Genomic DNA, 22,415 nt, shown 5'->3' with positions numbered 1-22,415 from the left:
TAATGTAAAACCCTAGTTTGAAACCCTAACCCTAATGTAAAACCCTAGTTTGAAACCCTAACCCTAATGTAAAACCAAAGTTTGAAACCCTAACCCTAATGTAAAACCCTAGTTTGAAACCCTAACCCTAGTTTGAAACCCTAGTTTGAAAGCCTAACCCTAATTTTAAACCCCTGTTTGAAACCCTAACCCTGGTGTAAAACCTTAGTTTGAAACCCTAACCCCAATGTAAAACCCTAGTTTGAAACCCTAACCCTAATTTAAACCCCCTGTTTTAAACACTAACCCTAATGTAAAACCCTAGTTTGAAAACCTAATCCTAATTTGAAACCCTAGTTTGAAAACTTAACCCTCATTTGAAACCCCTGTTTGAATCCCTAACCCTAATGTAAAACCCTAGTTTGAAACCCTAACCCTAATTTAAACCCCCTGTTTTAAACCCTAACCCTAATGTAAAACCCTAGTTTGAAAACCTAACCCTAATTTGAAACCCTAGTTTGAAACCCTAACCCTAATGTATAACCCTAGTTTGAAACCCTAACCCTAATGTAAAACCCTAGTTTGAAACCCTAACCCTAATGTAAAACCCTAGTTTGAAACCCTAACCCTAATGTAAAACCCTAGTTTGTAGCCCTAACCCTAATGTAAAACCCTAGTTTGAAACCCTAACCCTAATGTTAAACCCTAGTTTGAAACCCTAACCCTAATGTTAAACCCTAGTTTGAAACCCTAACCCTAATTTGAAACCCTAGTTTGAAACCCTAACCCTAATGTAAAACCCTAGTTTGAAACCCTAACCCAAATGTTAAACCCTAGTTTGAAACCCTAACCCTAATTTGAAACCCTAGTTTGAAACCCTAACCCTAATGTAAAACCCTAGTTTGAAACCCTAACCCTAATGTAAAACCCTAGTTTGTAGCCCTAACCCTAATGTAAAACCCTAGTTTGAAACCCTAACCCTAATGTTAAACCCTAGTTTGAAACCCTAACCCTAATGTTAAACCCTAGTTTGAAACCCTAACCCTAATGTTAAACCCTAATTTGAAACCCTAGTTTGAAACCCTAACCCTAATTTGAACCCCTAGTTTGAAACCCTAAACCTAATGTAAAACCTTAGTTTGAAACCCTAACCCTAATTTGAAACCCTGTTTGAAACCCTAACCCTAATTTGAAACCCGAATTTGAAACCCGAATTAGAAAACCTAACCCTAATTTGAAACCCTGAACCTAATGTAAAAACCTAGTTTGAAACTCCAACCCTAATTTGAAACCCTTGTTTGAAACCTTACCCTAATTTGAAACCCTTGTTTGAAACCCTAACCCTAATGTAAAACCCTAGTTTGTAACCCTACCCCTAATGTAAAACCCTAGTTTGAAACCTTAACCCTAATGTTAAACCCTAGTTTGAAACACTAACCCAAATGTTTAACCCTAGTTTGAAACCCTAACCCTAATTTGAAACCCTAGTTTAAAAGCCTAACCCTAATTTTAAAAAACCCTGTTTTAAACACTAATCCTAATGTAAAACCCTAATTTGAAAACCTAACCCTAATTTGAAACCCTAATTTGAAACCCTGTTTGAAACCCTAAACCTAATTTGAAACCCTAGTTTGAAACCCTAAAACCAATTTGAATCCCTAGTTTGAAACCCTAACCCATATGTAAAACCCCTGTTTGAAACCCTAACCCTAATGTAAAACCCTAGTTTGAAACCCTAACCCTAATTTGAAACCCTAGTTTGAAAGCCTAACCCTAATTTTAAACCCCTGTTTGAAACCCTAACCCTAATGTAAAACCTTAGTTTGAAACCCTTACCCTAATGTAAAACCCTAGTTTGAAACCCTAACCCTAATTTTAACCCCCTGTTTTAAACACTAACCCTAATGTAAAACCCTTGTTTGAAAACCTAATCCTAATTTGAAACCCTAGTTTGAAACACTAACCCTAATTTGAAACCCTAGTTTGAAACCCTAACCCTAATTTAAACCACCTGTTTTAAACCCTAACCCTAATGTAAAACCCTAGTTTGAAAACCTAACCCTCATTTGAAACCCCTGTTTGAATCCCTAACCCTAATGTAAAACCCTAGTTTGAAACCCTAAACCTAATGTAAAACCCTAGTTAGAAACCCTAACCCTAATTTAAACCCCCTATTTTAAACCCTAACCCTAATGTAAAACCCTAGTTTGAAAACCTAACCCTAATTTGAAACCCTAGTTTGAAACACTAACCCTAATTTGAACCCCTAATTTGAAACCCTAACCTAATGTAAAACCTTAGTTTGAAACCCTAACCCTAATTTGAAACCCTGTTTGAAACCCTAACCCTAATTTAAACCCCCTATTTTAAACCCTAACCCTAATTTGAAACCCAAATTTGAAACCCTTACCCTAATTTGAAACCCTAAACCTAATGTAAAACCCTAGTTTGAAACTCCAACTTTAATTTGAAACCATTGTTTGAAACCTTACCCTAATTTGAAACCCTAGTTTGAAACCCTAACCCTAATTTTAAACCCTAGTTTGAAACCCTAACCCTAATGTAAAACCCTAGTTTGAAGTCCTAACCCTAATTTGAAACCCTAGTTTGAAATCCTAAACCTAATGTAAAACCCTAGTTTGAAACCCCAACCCTAATTTCAAACCCTAGTTTTAAACCCTAACCTTAATGTACAACCCTAGTTTGAAACTTTAACCCTAATGTAAAACCCTAGTTTGTAACCCTAACCCTAATTTAAAACCCCTGTTTTAAAACCTAACCCTAATGTAAAACCCTAGTTTGAAACACTAACCCTAATGTAAAACCCTAGTTTGAAGTCCTAACCCTAATTTGAAACCCTAGTTTGAAACCCTAAACCTAATGTAAAACCCTAGTTTGTAACCCTAACCCTAATGTAAAACCCTAGTTTGAAACCCCAACCCTAATTTGAAACCCTAGTTTGAAACCCTAACCCTAATGTAAAACACTAGTTTGAAACCCTAACCCTAATGTTAAACCCTAGTTTGTAACCCTAACCCTAATTTATAACCCCTGTTTTAAAACCTAACCCTAATGTAAAACCCTAGTTTGAAACACTAACCCTAATGTAAAACCCTAGTTTGAAGTCCTAACCCTAATTTGAAACCCTAGTTTGAAACCCTAAACCTAATGTAAAACCCTAGTTTGTAACCCTAACCCTAATGTAAAACCCTTGTTTGAAACCCAAACCCTAATTTGAAACCCTAGTTTGAAACCCTAACCCTAATGTAAAACCCTAGTTTGAAACCCTAACCCTAATTTGAAACCCTAGTTTGAAACCCTAACCCTAATGTAAAACCCTAGTTTGAAACCCTAACCCTAATGTAAAAGCCTAGTTTGAAGTCCTAACCCTAATGTAAAAGCCTAGTTTGAAACCCAAACCCTAATTTGAAACCCTGTTTGAAACCCTAAACCTAATTTGAAACCCTAGTTTGAAACCCTAAAACCAATTTGAATCCCTAGTTTGAAACCCTAACCCTAATGTAAAACCCTAGTTTGAAACCCTAACCCTAATGTAAAACCCTAGTTTGAAACCCTAACCCTAATGTAAAACCCTAGTTTGAAACCCTAACCCTAATTTGATACCCTAGTTTGAAAGCCTAACCCTAATTTTAAACCCCTGTTTGAAACCCTAACCCTAATGTAAAACCTTAGTTTGAAACCATAACCCTAATTTAAAACCCTAGTTTGAAACCCTAACCCTAATTTAAACCCCCTGTTTTAAACACTAACCCTAATGTAAAACCCTAGTTTGAAAACTTAATCCTAATTTGAAACCCTAGTTTGAAACACTAACCCTAATTTGAAACCCTAGTTTGAAACCCTAACCCTAACTTAAACCACCTGTTTTAAACCCTAACCCTAATGTAAAACCCTAGTTTGAAAACCTAACCCTCATTTGAAACCCCTGTTTGAATCCCTAACCCTAATGTAAAACCCTAGTTTAAAACCCTAAACCTAATGTAAAACCCTAGTTAGAAACCCTAACCCTAATTTAAACCCCCTATTTTAAACCCTAACCCTAATGTAAAACCCTAGTTTGAAAACCTAACCCTAATTTGAAACCCTAACCCTAATGTAAAACCCTAGTTTGAAACCCTAACCCTAATGTAAAACCCTAGTTTGAAGTCCTAACCCTAATGTAAAAGCCTAGTTTGAAACCCTAACCCTAATTTGAAACCCTGTTTGAAACCCTAAACCTAATTTGAAACCCGAATTTGAAACCCTAACCCTAATTTGAAACCCTAAACCTAATGTAAAACCCTAGTTTGAAACTCCAACCCTAATTTGAAACCCTTGTTTGAAACCTTACCCTAATTTGAAACCCTAGTTTGAAACCCTAACCCTAATTTGAAACCCTAGTTTGAAACCCTAACCCTAATGAAAAACCCTAGCTTGAAACCCTAACCCTAATTTAAAACCCCTGTATTAAACCCTAACCCTAATGTAAAATCCTAGTTTGAAACCCTAACCCTAATGTAAAACCCTAGTTTGAAGTCCTAACCCTAATTTAAAAGCCTAGTTTGAAACCCTAAACCTAATGTAAAACCCTAGTTTGAAACCCCAACCCTAATTTGAAACCCTAGTTTTAAACCCTTACCCTAATGTAAAACCGTAGTTTGAAACCTAACCCTAATGTAAAACCCTAGTTTGTAATCCTAACCCTAATGTTAAACCCTAGTTTGAAACCCAAACCATACTTTGAAACCCTAGTTTGAAACCTTAAACCTAATGTAAAACCCTTGTTTGAAACCCTAACCCTAATGTAAAACCCTAGTTTGAAACCCTAACCCTAATTTTAAACCCCTGTATTGAAACCCTTACCCTAATATAAAACCCTTGTTTGAAACCTTAACCCTAATGTAAAACCCTAGTTTGAAAACCTAACCCTAATTTGAAACCCTAGTTTGAAACCCTAACCCTAATGTAAAATCCTAGTTTGAAACCCTAACCCTAATGTTAAACCCTAGTTTGAAACACTAACCCTAATGTTAAACCCTAGTTTGAAACCCTAACCCTAATTTGAAACCTTAGTTTGAAACCCTAACCCTAATGTAAAACCCTAGTTTGAAACCCTAACCCTAATGTGAAAAACCCTGTTTTAAACACTAACCCTAATGTAAAACCCTAATTTGAAAACCTAACCCTAATTTGAAACCCTAGTTTGAAACCAAAACCCTAATTTGAACCCCTAGTTTGAAACCCTAAACCTAATGTAAAACCTTAGTTTGAAACCCTAACCCTAATTTGAAACCCTGTTTGAAACCCTAACCCTAATATGAAATCCGAATTTGAAACCCGAATTTGAAACCCTAACCCTAATTTGAAACCCTAAACCTAATGTAAAACCCTAGTTTGAAACTCCAACACTAATTTGAAACCCTTGTTTGAAACCTTACCCTAATTTGAAACCCTAGTTTGAAACCCTAACCCTAATTTGAAACCCTAGTTTGAAACCCTAACCCTAATGTAAAACCCTAGTTTGAAACCCTAACCCTAATGTAAAACCCTAGTTTGTAACCCTAACCCTAATGTAAAGCCCTATTTTGAAACCCTAACCCTAATGTTAAACCCTAGTTTGAAACACTAACCCTAATGTTAAACCCTAGTTTGAAACCCTAACCCTAATTTGAAACCCTAGTTTGAAAGCCTAACCCTAAATTGAAAAACCCTGTTTTAAACACTAACCCCAATGTAAAACCCTAATTTGAAAACCTAACCCTAATTTGAAACCCTAGTTTGAAACCCTAACCCTAATGTAAAACCTTAGTTTGAAACCCTAACCCTTATTTGAAACCCGAATTTGAAACTCTAACCCTAATTTGAAACCCTAAACCTAATGTAAAACCCAAGTTTGAAACTCCAACCCTAATTTGAAACCCTTGTTTGAAACCTTACCCTAATTTGAAACCCTAGTTTGAAACCCTAACCCTAATTTGAAACCCTAGTTTGAAACCCTAACCCTAATGTAAAACCCTAGTTTGAAACCCTAACCCTAATGTTAAACCCTAGTTTGAAACACTAACCCTAATGTTAAACCCTAGTTTGAAACCCTAACCCTAATTTGAAACCCTAGTTTGAAAGCCTAACCCTAATTTGAAAAACCCTGTTTTAAACACTAACCCTAATGTAAAACCCTAATTTGAAAACCTAACCCTAATTTGAAACCCTAGTTTGAAACCCTAACCCTAATTTGAACCCCTAGTTTGAAACCCTAGCCCTAATGTAAAACCTTAGTTTGAAACCCTAACCCTAATTTGAAACCCTGTTTGAAACCCTAACCCTAATGTAAAACCCTAGTTTGAAGTCCTAACCCTAATTTAAAAGCCCAGTTTGAAACCCTAAACCTAATGTAAAACCCTAGTTTGAAACCTCAACCCTAATTTTAAACCCTAGTTTTAAACCCTTACCCTAATGTAAAACCCTTGTTTGAAACCCTAACCCTAGAGTAAAACCCTAGTTTGAAACCCCAACCCTAATTTTAAACCCCTGTATTGAAACCCTTACCCTAATATAAAACCCTTGTTTGAAACCTTAACCCTAATGTAAAACCCTAGTTTGAAACCCTAACCCTAATTTGAAACCCTAGTTTGAAACCCTAACCCTAATGTAAAACCCTAGTTTGAAACCCTAACCCTAATTTTAAACCCCTGTTTTAAAACCCTAACCCTAATGTAAAACCCTTGTTTGAAACCCTAACCCTAATGTAAAACCCTAGTTTGAAAACCTAACCCTAATTTGAAACCCTAGTTTTAAACCCTTACCCTAATGTAAAACCCTAGTTTGAAACCTAACCCTAATGTATAACCCTAGTTTGAAACCCTAACCCTAATGTTAAACCCTAGTTTGAAACACTAACCCTAATGTTAAACCCTAGTTTGAAACCCTAACCCTAATTTGAACTTCTATTTTGAAAGCCTAACCCTAATTTGAAAAACCCTGTTTTAAACACTAACCCTAATTTGAAACCGTTTGAAACCCTAAACCTAATGTAAAACCCTAGTTTGAAACTCCAACCCTAATTTGAAACCCTTGTTTGAAACCTTACCCTAATTTGAAACCCTAGTTTGAAACCCTAACCCTAATTTGAAACCCTAGTTTGAAACCCTAACCCTAATGTAAAACCCTAGTTTGAAAACCTAACCCTAATATAAAACCCTTGTTTTAAACCCTTACACTAATGTAAAACCCTAGTTTGAAGTGCTAACCTTAATTTGAAACCCTAGTTTGAAACCCTAAACCTAATGTAAAACCCTAGTTTGAAACCCCAACCCTAATTTCAAACCCTAGTTTTAAACCCTAACCTTAATGTAAAACCCTAGTTTGAAACTTTAACCCTAATGTAAAACCCTAGTTTGTAACCCTAACCCTAATTTAAAACCCCTGTTTTAAAACCTAACCCTAATGTAAAACCCTAGTTTGAAACACTAACCCTAATGTAAAACCCTAGTTTGAAGTCCTAACCCTAATTTGAAACCCTAGTTTTAAACACTTACCCTAATGTAAAACCCTAGTTTGTAACCCTAACCCTAATGTAAAACCCTAGTTTGAAACCCAAACCCTAATTTGAAACCCTAGTTTGAAACCCTAACCCTAATGTAAAACCCTAGTTTGAAACCCTAACCCTAATTTTAAACCCCTGTTTTAAAACCCTAACCCTAATGTAAAACCCTTGTTTGAAACCCTAACCCTAATGTAAAACCCTAGTTTGAAAACCAAACCCTAATTTGAAACCCTAGTTTGAAACCCTAACCCTAATTTGAAACCCTAGTTTGAAAACCTAACCCTAATTTGAAACCCTAAATTGAAACCCTAACCCTAATTTGAAACCCTAGTTTGAAACCCTAACCCTAATGTAAAACCCTAGTTTGAAACCCTAACCCTAATTTAAAACCCCTGTATTAAACCCTAACCCTAATGTAAAAGCCTAGTTTGAAACCCTAACCCTAATGTAAAACCCTAGTTTGAAGTCCTAACCCTAATTTAAAAGCCTAGTTTGAAACCCTAAACCTAATGTTAAACCCTAGTTTGAAACCCTAACCCTAATTTGAAACCCTAGTTTGAAACAATAACCCTAATTTGAAACCCTAGTTTGAAACCCTAACCCTAATGTAAAACCCTAGTTTGAAAACCTAACCCTAATATAAAACCCCTGTTTTAAACCCTTACACTAATGTAAAACCCTATTTTGAAACCCTAACCCTAATGTAAAACCCTAGTTTGAAGTCCTAACCCTAATTTGAAACCCTAGTTTGAAACCCTAAACCTAATGTAAAACCCTAGTTTGAAACCCCAACCCTAATTTCAAACCCTAGTTTTAAACCCTAACCTTAATGTAAAACCCTAGTTTGAAACTTTAACCCTAATGTAAAACCCTAGTTTGTAACCCTAACCCTAATTTAAAACCCCTGTTTTAAAACCTAACCCTAATGTAAAACCCTAGTTTGAAACACTAACCCTAATGTAAAACCCTAGTTTGAAGTCCTAACCCTAATTTGAAACCCTAGTTTGAAACCCTAAACCTAATGTAAAACCCTAGTTTGAAACCCCAACCTAATTTGAAGCCCTAGTTTTAAACACTTACCCTAATGTAAAACCCTAGTTTGAAACCCTAACCCTAATTTAAAACCCCTGTATTAAACCCTAACGCTAATGTAAAAGCCTAGTTTGAAACCCTAACCCTAATGTAAAACCCTAGTTTGAAACCCTAACCCTAATTTTAAACCCCTGTTTTAAAACCCTAACCCTAATGTAAAACCCTTGTTTGAAACCCTAACCCTAATGTAAAACCCTAGTTTGAAAACCTAACCCTAATTTGAAACCCTAGTTTGAAACCCTAACCCTAATTTGAAACCCTAGTTTGAAACCCTAACCCTAATGTAAAACCCTAGTTTGAAACCCTAACCCTAATTTAAAACCCCTGTATTAAACCCTAACCCTAATGTAAAACCCTAGTTTGAAACCCTAACCCTAATGTAAAACCCTAGTTTGAAGTCCTAACCCTAATTTAAAAGCCTAGTTTGAAACCCTAAACCTAATGTTAAACCCTAGTTTGAAACCCTAACCCTAATTTGAAACCCGAATTTGAAACCATAACCCTAATTTGAAAGCCTAGTTTGAAACCCTAAAACCAATTTGAATCCCTAGTTTGAAACCCTAACCCTAATGTAAAACCCTAGTTTGAAACCCTAACCCTAATGTAAAACCCTAGTTTGAAACCCTAACCCTAATGTAAAACCCTAGTTTGAAACCCAAACCCTAATTTGAAACCCTAGTTTGAAACCCTAATGTAAAACGCTTGTTTGAAACCCTAAACCTAATTTGAAACCCGAATTTGAAACCCTAACCCTAATTTGAAAGCCTAGTTTGAAACCCTAAAACCAATTTGAATCCCTAGTTTGAAACCCTAACCCTAATGTAAAACCCTAGTTTGAAACCCTAACCCTAATGTAAAACCCTAGTTTGAAACCCTAACCCTAATGTAAAACCCTAGTTTGAAACCCTAACCCTAATGTAAAACCAAAGTTTGAAACCCTAACCCTAATGTAAAACCCTAGTTTGAAACCCTAACCCTAGTTTGAAACCCTAGTTTGAAAGCCTAACCCTAATTTTAAACCGCTGTTTGAAACCCTAACCCTGGTGTAAAACCTTAGTTTGAAACCCTAACCCCAATGTAAAACCCTAGTTTGAAACCCTAACCCTAATTTAAACCCCCTGTTTTAAACACTAACCCTAATGTAAAACCCTAGTTTGAAAACCTAATCCTAATTTGAAACCCTAGTTTGAAAACTTAACCCTCATTTGAAACCCCTGTTTGAATCCCTAACCCTAATGTAAAACCCTAGTTTGAAACCCTAAACCTATTGTAAAACCCTAGTTAGAAACCCTAACCCTAATTTAAACCCCCTGTTTTAAACCCTAACCCTAATGTAAAACCCTAGTTTGAAAACCTAACCCTAATTTGAAACCCTAGTTTGAAACCCTAACCCTAATGTATAACCCTAGTTTGAAACCCTAACCCTAATGTAAAACCCTAGTTTGAAACCCTAACCCTAATGTAAAACCCTAGTTTGAAACCCTAACCCTAATGTAAAACCCTAGTTTGTAGCCCTAACCCTAATGTAAAACCCTAGTTTGAAACCCTAACCCTAATGTTAAACCCTAGTTTGAAACCCTAACCCTAATGTTAAACCCTAGTTTGAAACCCTAACCCTAATTTGAAACCCTAGTTTGAAACCCTAACCCTAATGTAAAACCCTAGTTTGAAACCCTAACCCAAATGTTAAACCCTAGTTTGAAACCCTAACCCTAATTTGAAACCCTAGTTTGAAACCCTAACCCTAATGTAAAACCCTAGTTTGAAACCCTAACCCTAATGTAAAACCCTAGTTTGTAGCCCTAACCCTAATGTAAAACCCTAGTTTGAAACCCTAACCCTAATGTTAAACCCTAGTTTGAAACCCTAACCCTAATGTTAAACCCTAGTTTGAAACCCTAACCCTAATGTTAAACCCTAATTTGAAACCCTAGTTTGAAACCCTAACCCTAATTTGAACCCCTAGTTTGAAACCCTAAACCTAATGTAAAACCTTAGTTTGAAACCCTAACCCTAATTTGAAACCCTGTTTGAAACCCTAACCCTAATTTGAAACCCGAATTTGAAACCCGAATTAGAAACCCTAACCCTAATTTGAAACCCTGAACCTAATGTAAAACCCTAGTTTGAAACTCCAACCCTAATTTGAAACCCTTGTTTGAAACCTTACCCTAATTTGAAACCCTTGTTTGAAACCCTAACCCTAATGTAAAACCCTAGTTTGTAACCCTACCCCTAATGTAAAACCCTAGTTTGAAACCTTAACCCTAATGTTAAACCCTAGTTTGAAACACTAACCCAAATGTTTAACCCTAGTTTGAAACCCTAACCCTAATTTGAAACCCTAGTTTAAAAGCCTAACCCTAATTTTAAAAAACCCTGTTTTAAACACTAATCCTAATGTAAAACCCTAATTTGAAAACCTAACCCTAATTTGAAACCCTAATTTGAAACCCTGTTTGAAACCCTAAACCTAATTTGAAACCCTAGTTTGAAACCCTAAAACCAATTTGAATCCCTAGTTTGAAACCCTAACCCATATGTAAAACCCCTGTTTGAAACCCTAACCCTAATGTAAAACCCTAGTTTGAAACCCTAACCCTAATTTGAAACCCTAGTTTGAAAGCCTAACCCTAATTTTAAACCCCTGTTTGAAACCCTAACCCTAATGTAAAACCTTAGTTTGAAACCCTTACCCTAATGTAAAACCCTAGTTTGAAACCCTAACCCTAATTTAAACCCCCTGTTTTAAACACTAACCCTAATGTAAAACCCTTGTTTGAAAACCTAATCCTAATTTGAAACCCTAGTTTGAAACACTAACCCTAATTTGAAACCCTAGTTTGAAACCCTAACCCTAATTTAAACCACCTGTTTTAAACCCTAACCCTAATGTAAAACCCTAGTTTGAAAACCTAACCCTCATTTGAAACCCCTGTTTGAATCCCTAACCCTAATGTAAAACCCTAGTTTGAAACCCTAAACCTAATGTAAAACCCTAGTTAGAAACCCTAACCCTAATTTAAACCCCCTATTTTAAACCCTAACCCTAATGTAAAACCCTAGTTTGAAAACCTAACCCTAATTTGAAACCCTAGTTTGAAACACTAACCCTAATTTGAACCCCTAATTTGAAACCCTAACCTAATGTAAAACCTTAGTTTGAAACCCTAACCCTAATTTGAAACCCTGTTTGAAACCCTAACCCTAATTTAAACCCCCTATTTTAAACCCTAACCCTAATTTGAAACCCGAATTTGAAACCCTTACCCTAATTTGAAACCCTAAACCTAATGTAAAACCCTAGTTTGAAACTCCAACACTAATTTGAAACCATTGTTTGAAACCTTACCCTAATTTGAAACCCTAGTTTGAAACCCTAACCCTAATTTTAAACCCTAGTTTGAAACCCTAACCCTAATGTAAAACCCTAGTTTGAAGTCCTAACCCTAATTTGAAACCCTAGTTTGAAACCCTAAACCTAATGTAAAACCCTAGTTTGTAACCCTAACCCTAATGTAAAACCCTAGTTTGAAACCCCAACCCTAATTTGAAACCCTAGTTTGAAACCCTAACCCTAATGTAAAACACTAGTTTGAAACCCTAACACTAATGTTAAACCCTAGTTTGTAACCCTAACCCTAATTTATAACCCCTGTTTTAAAACCTAACCCTAATGTAAAACCCTAGTTTGAAACACTAACCCTAATGTAAAACCCTAGTTTGAAGTCCTAACCCTAATTTGAAACCCTAGTTTGAAACCCTAAACCTAATGTAAAACCCTAGTTTGTAACCCTAACCCTAATGTAAAACCCTTGTTTGAAACCCAAACCCTAATTTGAAACCCTAGTTTGAAACCCTAACCCTAATGTAAAACCCTAGTTTGAAACCCTAACCCTAATTTGAAACCCTAGTTTGAAACCCTAACCCTAATGTAAAACCCTAGTTTGAAACCCTAACCCTAATGTAAAAGCCTAGTTTGAAGTCCTAACCCTAATGTAAAAGCCTAGTTTGAAACCCAAACCCTAATTTGAAACCCTGTTTGAAACCCTAAACCTAATTTGAAACCCTAGTTTGAAACCCTAAAACCAATTTGAATCCCTAGTTTGAAACCCTAACCCTAATGTAAAACCCTAGTTTGAAACCCTAACCCTAATGTAAAACCCTAGTTTGAAACCCTAACCCTAATGTAAAACCCTAGTTTGAAACCCTAACCCTAATTTGATACCCTAGTTTGAAAGCCTAACCCTAATTTTAAACCCCTGTTTGAAACCCTAACCCTAATGTAAAACCTTAGTTTGAAACCATAACCCTAATTTAAAACCCTAGTTTGAAACCCTAACCCTAATTTAAACCCCCTGTTTTAAACACTAACCCTAATGTAAAACCCTAGTTTGAAAACTTAATCCTAATTTGAAACCCTAGTTTGAAACACTAACCCTAATTTGAAACCCTAGTTTGAAACCCTAACCCTAACTTAAACCACCTGTTTTAAACCCTAACCCTAATGTAAAACCCTAGTTTGAAAACCTAACCCTCATTTGAAACCCCTGTTTGAATCCCTAACCCTAATGTAAAACCCTAGTTTAAAACCCTAAACCTAATGTAAAACCCTAGTTAGAAACCCTAACCCTAATTTAAACCCCCTATTTTAAACCCTAACCCTAATGTAAAACCCTAGTTTGAAAACCTAACCCTAATTTGAAACCCTAACCCTAATGTAAAACCCTAGTTTGAAACCCTAACCCTAATGTAAAACCCTAGTTTGAAGTCCTAACCCTAATGTAAAAGCCTAGTTTGAAACCCTAACCCTAATTTGAAACCCTGTTTGAAACCCTAAACCTAATTTGAAACCCGAATTTGAAACCCTAACCCTAATTTGAAACCCTAAACCTAATGTAAAACCCTAGTTTGAAACTCCAACCCTAATTTGAAACCCTTGTTTGAAACCTTACCCTAATTTGAAACCCTAGTTTGAAACCCTAACCCTAATTTGAAACCCTAGTTTGAAACCCTAACCCTAATGAAAAACCCTAGCTTGAAACCCTAACCCTAATTTAAAACCCCTGTATTAAACCCTAACCCTAATGTAAAATCCTAGTTTGAAACCCTAACCCTAATGTAAAACCCTAGTTTGAAGTCCTAACCCTAATTTAAAAGCCTAGTTTGAAACCCTAAACCTAATGTAAAACCCTAGTTTGAAACCCCAACCCTAATTTGAAACCCTAGTTTTAAACCCTTACCCTAATGTAAAACCCTAGTTTGAAACCTAACCCTAATGTAAAACCCTAGTTTGTAATCCTAACCCTAATGTTAAACCCTAGTTTGAAACCCAAACCATACTTTGAAACCCTAGTTTGAAACCTTAAACCTAATGTAAAACCCTTGTTTGAAACCCTAACCCTAATGTAAAACCCTAGTTTGAAACCCTAACCCTAATTTTAAACCCCTGTATTGAAACCCTTACCCTAATATAAAACCCTTGTTTGAAACCTTAACCCTAATGTAAAACCCTAGTTTGAAAACCTAACCCTAATTTGAAACCCTAGTTTGAAACCCTAACCCTAATGTAAAATCCTAGTTTGAAACCCTAACCCTAATGTTAAACCCTAGTTTGAAACACTAACCCTAATGTTAAACCCTAGTTTGAAACCCTAACCCTAATTTGAAACCCTAGTTTGAAACCCTAACCCTAATGTTAAACCCTAGTTTGAAACCCTAACCCTAATGTGAAAAACCCTGTTTTAAACACTAACCCTAATGTAAAACCCTAATTTGAAAACCTAACCCTAATTTGAAACCCTAGTTTGAAACCAAAACCCTAATTTGAACCCCTAGTTTGAAACCCTAAACCTAATGTAAAACCTTAGTTTGAAACCCTAACCCTAATTTGAAACCCTGTTTGAAACCCTAACCCTAATATGAAATCCGAATTTGAAACCCGAATTTGAAACCCTAACCCTAATTTGAAACCCTAAACCTAATGTAAAACCCTAGTTTGAAACTCCAACACTAATTTGAAACCCTTGTTTGAAACCTTACCCTAATTTGAAACCCTAGTTTGAAACCCTAACCCTAATTTGAAACCCTAGTTTGAAACCCTAACCCTAATGTAAAACCCTAGTTTGAAACCCTAACCCTAATGTAAAACCCTAGTTTGTAACCCTAACCCTAATGTAAAGCCCTATTTTGAAACCCTAACCCTAATGTTAAACCCTAGTTTGAAACACTAACCCTAATGTTAAACCCTAGTTTGAAACCCTAACCCTAATTTGAAACCCTAGTTTGAAAGCCTAACCCTAAATTGAAAAACCCTGTTTTAAACACTAACCCCAATGTAAAACCCTAATTTGAAAACCTAACCCTAATTTGAAACCCTAGTTTGAAACCCTAACCCTAATTTGAACCCCTAGTTTGAAACCCTAACCCTAATGTAAAACCTTAGTTTGAAACCCTAACCCTTATTTGAAACCCGAATTTGAAACTCTAACCCTAATTTGAAACCCTAAACCTAATGTAAAACCCAAGTTTGAATCTCCAACCCTAATTTGAAACCCTTGTTTGAAACCTTACCCTAATTTGAAACCCTAGTTTGAAACCCTAACCCTAATTTTAAACTCTAGTTTGAAACCCTAACCCTAATGTAAAACCCTAGTTTGAAACCCTAACCCTAATATAAAACCCCTGTTTTAAACCAAAACACTAATGTAAAACCCTAGTTTGAAACCCTAACCCTAATGTAAAACCCTAGTTTGAAGTCCTAACCCTTATTTGAAACCCTAGTTTGAAACCCTAAACCTAATGTAAAACCCTAGTTTGAAACCCCAACCCTAATTTCAAACCCTAGTTTTAAACCCTAACCCTAATTTTAAACCCTAGTTTGAAACCCTAACCCTAATGTAAAACCCTAGTTAGAAACCCTAACCCTAATATAAAACCCCTGTTTTAAACCCTAACACTAATGTAAAACCCTAGTTTGAAACCCTAACCCTAATGTAAAACCCTAGTTTGAAGTCCTAACCCTAATTTGAAACCCTAGTTTGAAACCCTAAACCTTATGTAAAACCCTAGTTTGAAACCCTAACCCTAATTTGAAACCCTAGTTTGAAACCCTAACCCTAATGAAAAACCCTAGCTTGAAACCCTAACCCTAATTTAAAACCCCTGTATTAAACCCTAACCCTAATGTAAAATCCTAGTTTGAAACCCTAACCCTAATGTAAAACCCTAGTTTGAAGTCCTAACCCTAATTTAAAAGCCTAGTTTGAAACCCTAAACCTAATGTAAAACACTAGTTTGAAACCCCAACCCTAATTTGAAACCCTAGTTTTAAACCCTTACCCTAATGTAAAACCCTAGTTTGAAACCTAACCCTAATGTAAAACCCTAGTTTGTAATCCTAACCCTAATGTTAAACCCTAGTTTGAAACCCAAACAATACTTTGAAACCCTAGTTTGAAACCTTAAACCTAATGTAAAACCCTTGTTTGAAACCCTAACCCTAATGTAAAACCCTAGTTTGAAACCCTAACCCTAATTTTAAACCCCTGTATTGAAACCCTTACCCTAATATAAAACCCTTGTTTGAAACCTTAACCCTAATGTAAAACCCTAGTTTGAAAACCTAACCCTAATTTGAAACCCTAGTTTGAAACCCTAACCCTAATGTAAAATCCTAGTTTGAAACCCTAACCCTAATGTTAAACCCTAGTTTGAAACACTAACCCTAATGTTAAACCCTAGTTTGAAACCCTAACCCTAATTTGAAACCCTAGTTTGAAACCCTAACCCTAATGTAAAACCCTAGTTTGAACCCCTAACCCTAATGTGAAAAACCCTGTTTTAAACACTAACCCTAATGTAAAACCCTAATTTGAAAACCTAACCCTAATTTAAAACCCTAGTTTGAAACCCTAAACCTAATGTAAAACCTTAGTTTGAAACCCTAACCCTAATTTGAAACCCTGTTTGAAACCCTAACCCTAATATGAAATCCGAATTTGAAACCCGAATTTGAAACCCTAACCCTAATTTGAAACCCTAAACCTAATGTAAAACCCTAGTTTGAAACGCCAACACTAATTTGAAACCCTTGTTTGAAACCTTACCCTAATTTGAAACCCTAGTTTGAAACCCTAACCCTAATTTGAAACCCTAGTTTGAAACCCTAACCCTAATGTAAAACCCTAGTTTGAAACCCTAACCCTAATGTAAAACCCTAGTTTGTAACCCTAACCCTAATGTAAAGCCCTATTTTGAAACCCTAACCCTAATGTTAAACCCTAGTTTGAAACACTAACCCTAATGTTAAACCCTAGTTTGAAACCCTAACCCTAATTTGAAACCCTAGTTTGAAAGCCTAACCCTAAATTGAAAAACCCTGTTTTAAACACTAACCCCAATGTAAAACCCTAATTTGAAAACCTAACCCTAATTTGAAACCCTAGTTTGAAACCCTAACCCTAATGTAAAACCTTAGTTTGAAACCCTAACCCTTATTTGAAACCCGAATTTGAAACTCTAACCCTAATTTGAAACCCTAAACCTAATGTAAAACCCAAGTTTGAAACTCCAACCCTAATTTGAAACCCTTGTTTGAAACCTTACCCTAATTTGAAACCCTAGTTTGAAACCCTAACCCTAATTTTAAACTCTAGTTTGAAACCCTAACCCTAATGTAAAACCCTAGTTTGAAACCCTAACCCTAATATAAAACCCCTGTTTTAAACCAAAACACTAATGTAAAACCCTAGTTTGAAACCCTAACCCTAATGTAAAACCCTAGTTTGAAGTCCTAACCCTTATTTGAAACCCTAGTTTGAAACCCTAAACCTAATGTAAAACCCTAGTTTGAAACCCCAACCCTAATTTCAAACCCTAGTTTTAAACCCTAACCCTAATTTTAAACCCTAGTTTGAAACCCTAACCCTAATGTAAAACCCTAGTTTGAAACCCTAACCCTAATATAAAACCCCTGTTTTAAACCCTAACACTAATGTAAAACCCTAGTTTGAAACCCTAACCCTAATGTAAAACCCTAGTTTGAAGTCCTAACCCTAATTTGAAACCCTAGTTTGAAACCCTAAACCTTATGTAAAACCCTAGTTTGAAACCCCAACCCTAATTTCAAACCCTAGTTTTAAACCCTAACCTTAATGTAAAAACCCTAGTTTGAAACTTTAACCCTAGTTTGTAACCCTAACCCTAATGTAAAACCCTAGTTTGAAACCCAAACCCTAATTTGAAACCCTAGTTTGAAACCCTTACCCTAATGTAAAACCCTAGTTTGAAACCCTAACCCTAATATGAAACCCTAGTTTGAAACCCTAACCCTCATGTAAAACCCTAGTTTGAAACCCTAACCCTAATGTAAAAGCCTAGTTTGAAACCCTAACCCTAATTTGAAACCCTGTTTGAAACCCTAAAACTAATTTGAAACCCGAATTTGAAACCCTAACCCTAATTTGAAACCCTAACCCTAATTTGAAATCCTAAACCTAATGTAAAACCCTAGTTTGAAACTCCAACCCTAATTTGAAACCCTTGTTTGAAACCTTACCCTAATTTGAAACCCTAACCCTAATTTGAAACCCTAGTTTGAAACCCTAACACTAATGTAAAACCCTAGCTTGAAACCCTAACCCTAATTTAAAACACCTGTAATAAACCATAACCCTAATGTAAAATCCTAGTTTGAAACCCTAACCCTAATGTAAAACCCTAGTTTGAAGTCCTAACCCTAATTTAAAAGCCTAGTTTGAAACCCTAAACCTAATGTAAAACCCTAGTTTGAAACCCCAACCCTAATTTGAAACCCTAGTTTTAAACCCTTACCCTAATGTAAAACCCTAGTTTGAAACCTAACCCTAATGTAAAACCCTAGTTTGTAATCCTAACCCTAATGTAAAACCCAAGTTTGAAACCCAAACCCTACTTTGAAACCCTAGTTTGAAACCTTAAACCTAATGTAAAACCCTTGTTTGAAACCCTAACCCTAATGTAAAACCCTAGTTTGAAACCCCAACCCTAATTTTAAACCCCTGTATTGAAACCCTTACCCAAATAAAAAAACCTTGTTTGAAACCTTAACCCTAATGTAAAACCCTAGTTTGAAAACCTAACCCTAATTTGAAACCCTAGTTTGAAACCCTAACCCTAATGTAAAACCCTAGTTTGAAACAATAACCCTAATGTTAAACCCTAGTTTGAAACACTAACCCTAATGTTAAACCCTAGTTTGAAACCCTAACCCTAATTTGAAACCCTAGTTTGAAACCCTAACCCTAATGTAAAACTCTAGTTTGAAACCCTAATCCTAATGTAAAACCCTAGTTTGAAACCCTAACCCTAATTTGAAAAACCCTGTTTTAAACACTAACCCTAATGTAAAACCCTAATTTGAAAACCTAACCCTAATTTGAAAACCCTAGTTTGAAACCCTAACCCTAATTTGAAACCCTGTTTGAAACCCTAACCCTAATTTGAAACCCGAATTTGAAACCCGAATTTGAAACCCTAACCCTAATTTGAAACCCTAAACCTAATGTAAAACCCTAGTTTGAAACTCCAACCCTAATTTGAAACCCTTGTTTGAAACCTTACCCTAATTTGAAACCCTAGTTTGAAACCCTTACCCTAATTTGAAACCCTAACCCTAATGTAAAACCCTAGTTTGAAACCCTAACCCTAATGTAAAACCCTAGTTTGTAACCCTAACCCTAATGTAAAACCCTAGTTTGAAACCCTAACCCTAATGTTAAACCCTAGTTTGAAACACTAACCCTAATGTTAAACCCTAGTTTGAAACCCTAACCCTAATTTGAAACCCTAGTTTGAAAGCCTAACCCTAATTTGAAAAACCCTGTTTTAAACACTAACCCCAATGTAAAACCCTAATTTGAAAACCTAACCCTAATTTGAAACCCTAGTTTGAAACCCTAACCCTAATTTGAACCCCTAATTTGAAACCCTAACCCTAATGTAAAACCTTAGTTTGAAACCCTAACCCTTATTTGAAACCCGAATTTGAAACTCTAACCCTAATTTGAAACCCTAAACCTAATGTAAAACCCTAGTTTGAAACTCCAACCCTAATTTGAAACCCTTGTTTGAAACCTTACCCTAATTTGAAACCCTAGTTTGAAACCCTAACCCTAATTTTAAACCCTAGTTTGAAACCCTAACCCAAATGTAAAACCCTAGTTTGAAACCCTAACCCTAATATAAAACCCCTGTTTTAAACCCTAACACTAATGTAAAACCCTAGTTTGAAACACTAACCCTAATGTAAAACCCTAGTTTGAAGTCCTAACCCTAATTTGAAACCCTAGTTTGAAACCCTAAACCTAATGTAAAACCCTAGTTTGAAACCCCAACCCTAATTTCAAACCCTAGTTTTAAACCCTATCCTTAATGTAAAACCCTAGTTTGAAACTTTAACCCTAATGTAAAACCATAGTTTGTAACCCTAACCCTAATTTAAAACCCCTGTTTTAAAACCTAACCCTAATGTAAAACCCTAGTTTGAAACACTTTACCCTAATGTAAAACCCTAGTTTGAAGTCCTAACCCTAATTTGAAACCCTAGTTTGAAACCCTAAACCTAATGTAAAACCCTAGTTTGTAACCCTAACCCTAATGTAAAACCCTAGTTTGAAACCAAAACCCTAATTTGAAACCCTAGTTTGAAACCCTAACCCTAATGTAAAACCCTAGTTTGAAACCCTAACCCTAATTTGAAACCCTAGTTTGAAACCCTAACCCTAGTGTAAAACCCTAGTTTGAAACCCTAACCCTAATGTAAAACCCTAGTTTGTAACCTTAACCCTAATTTGAAACCCTAGTTTGAAAGCCTAACCCTTATTTGAAAAACCCTGTTTTAAACACTTACCCTAATGTAAAACCCTAATTTGAAAACCTAACCCTAATTTGAAACCCTAGTTTGAAACCCTAACCCTAATTTGAACCCCTAGTTTGAAACCCTAACCCTAATGTAAAACCTTTGTTTGAAACCCTAACCCTAATTTGAAACCCTGTTTGAAACCCTAAACCTAATTTGAAACCCTAATTTGAAACCCTAACCCTAATTTGAAACCCTAAACCTAATGTAAAACCCTAGTTTGAAACTCCAATCCTAATTTGAAACCCTTGTTTGAAACCTTCCCCTAATTTGAAACCCTAGTTTGAAACCCTAACCCTAATTTGAAACCCTAGTTTGAAACCCTAACCCTAATGTAAAACCCTAGCTTGAAATCCTAACCCTAATTTAAAACCCCTGTATTAAACCCTAACCCTAATGTAAAAGCCTAGTTTGAAACCCTAACCCTAATTTTAAACCCCTGTATTGAACCCCTTACCCTAATATAAAACCCTTGTTTGAAACCTTAACCCTAATGTAAAACCCTAGTTTGAAAACCTAACCCTAATTTGAAACCCTAGTTTGAAACCCTAACCCTAATGTAAAACCCTAGTTTGAAACCCTAACCCTAATGTTAAACCCTAGTTTGAAACACTAACCCTAATGTTAAACCCTAGTTAGAAACCCTAACCCTAATTTGAAACCCTAGTTTGAAACCCTAACCCTAATGTAAAACCCTAGTTTGAAACCCTAACCCTAATGTAAAACCCTAGTTTGTAACCCTAACCCTAATGTAAAACCCTAGTTTGAAACCCTAACCCTAATGTTAAACCCTAGTTTGAAACACTAACCCTAATGTTAAACCCTAGTTTGAAACCCTAACCCTAATTTTAAACCCTAGTTTGAAAGCCTAACCCTAATTTGAAAAACCCTGTTTTAAACACTAACCCTAATGTAAAACCCTAATTTGAAAACCTAACCCTAATTTGAAAACCTAGCCCTAATTTGAAACCCTAGTTTGAAACCCTAACCCTAATTTGAACCCCTAGTTTGAAACCCTAACCCTAATGTAAAACCTTAGTTTGAAACCCTAACCCTAATTTGGAACCCTGTTTGAAACCCTAACCCTAATGTAAAACCCTAGTTTGAAGTCCTAACCCTAATTTAAAAGCCCAGTTTGAAACCCTAAACCTAATGTAAAACCCTAGTTTGAAACCTCAACCCTAATTTTAATCCCTAGTTTTAAACCCTTCCCCTAATGTAAAACCCTTGTTTGAAACCCTAACCCTAGAGTAAAACCCTAGTTTGAAACCCCAACCCTAATTTTAAACCCCTGTATTGAAACCCTTACCCTAATATAAAACCCTTGTTTGAAACCTTAACCCTAATGTAAAACCCTAGTTTGAAACCCTAACCCTAATTTGAAACCCTAGTTTGAAACCCTAACCCTAATGTAAAACCCTAGTTTGAAACCCTAACCCTAATTTTAAACCCCTGTTTTAAAACCCTAACCCTAATGTAAAACCCTAGTTTGAAACCCTAACCCTAATTTGAAACCCTAAACCTAATGTAAAACCCTAGTTTGAAACTCCAACCCTAATTTGAAACCCTTGTTTGAAACCTTACCCTAATTTGAAACCCTAGTTTGAAACCTTACCCTAATTTGAACCCCTAGTTTGAAACCCTAACCCTAATGTAAAACCTTTGTTTGAAACCCTAACCCTAATTTGAAACCCTGTTTGAAACCCTAAACCTAATTTGAAACCCTAATTTGAAACCCTAACCCTAATTTGAAACCCTAAACCTAATGTAAAACCCTAGTTTGAAACTCCAATCCTAATTTGAAACCCTTGTTTGAAACCTTCCCCTAATTTGAAACCCTAGTTTGAAACCCTAACCCTAATTTGAAACCCTAGTTTGAAACCCTAACCCTAATGTAAAACC

Source organism: Vanacampus margaritifer, chromosome 5 (assembly GCF_051991255.1).
Source record: "Vanacampus margaritifer isolate UIUO_Vmar chromosome 5, RoL_Vmar_1.0, whole genome shotgun sequence".
In the NCBI taxonomy this organism is placed as follows: Eukaryota; Metazoa; Chordata; class Actinopteri; order Syngnathiformes; family Syngnathidae; genus Vanacampus; species Vanacampus margaritifer.
This window is presented reverse-complemented; position numbering follows the sequence as displayed.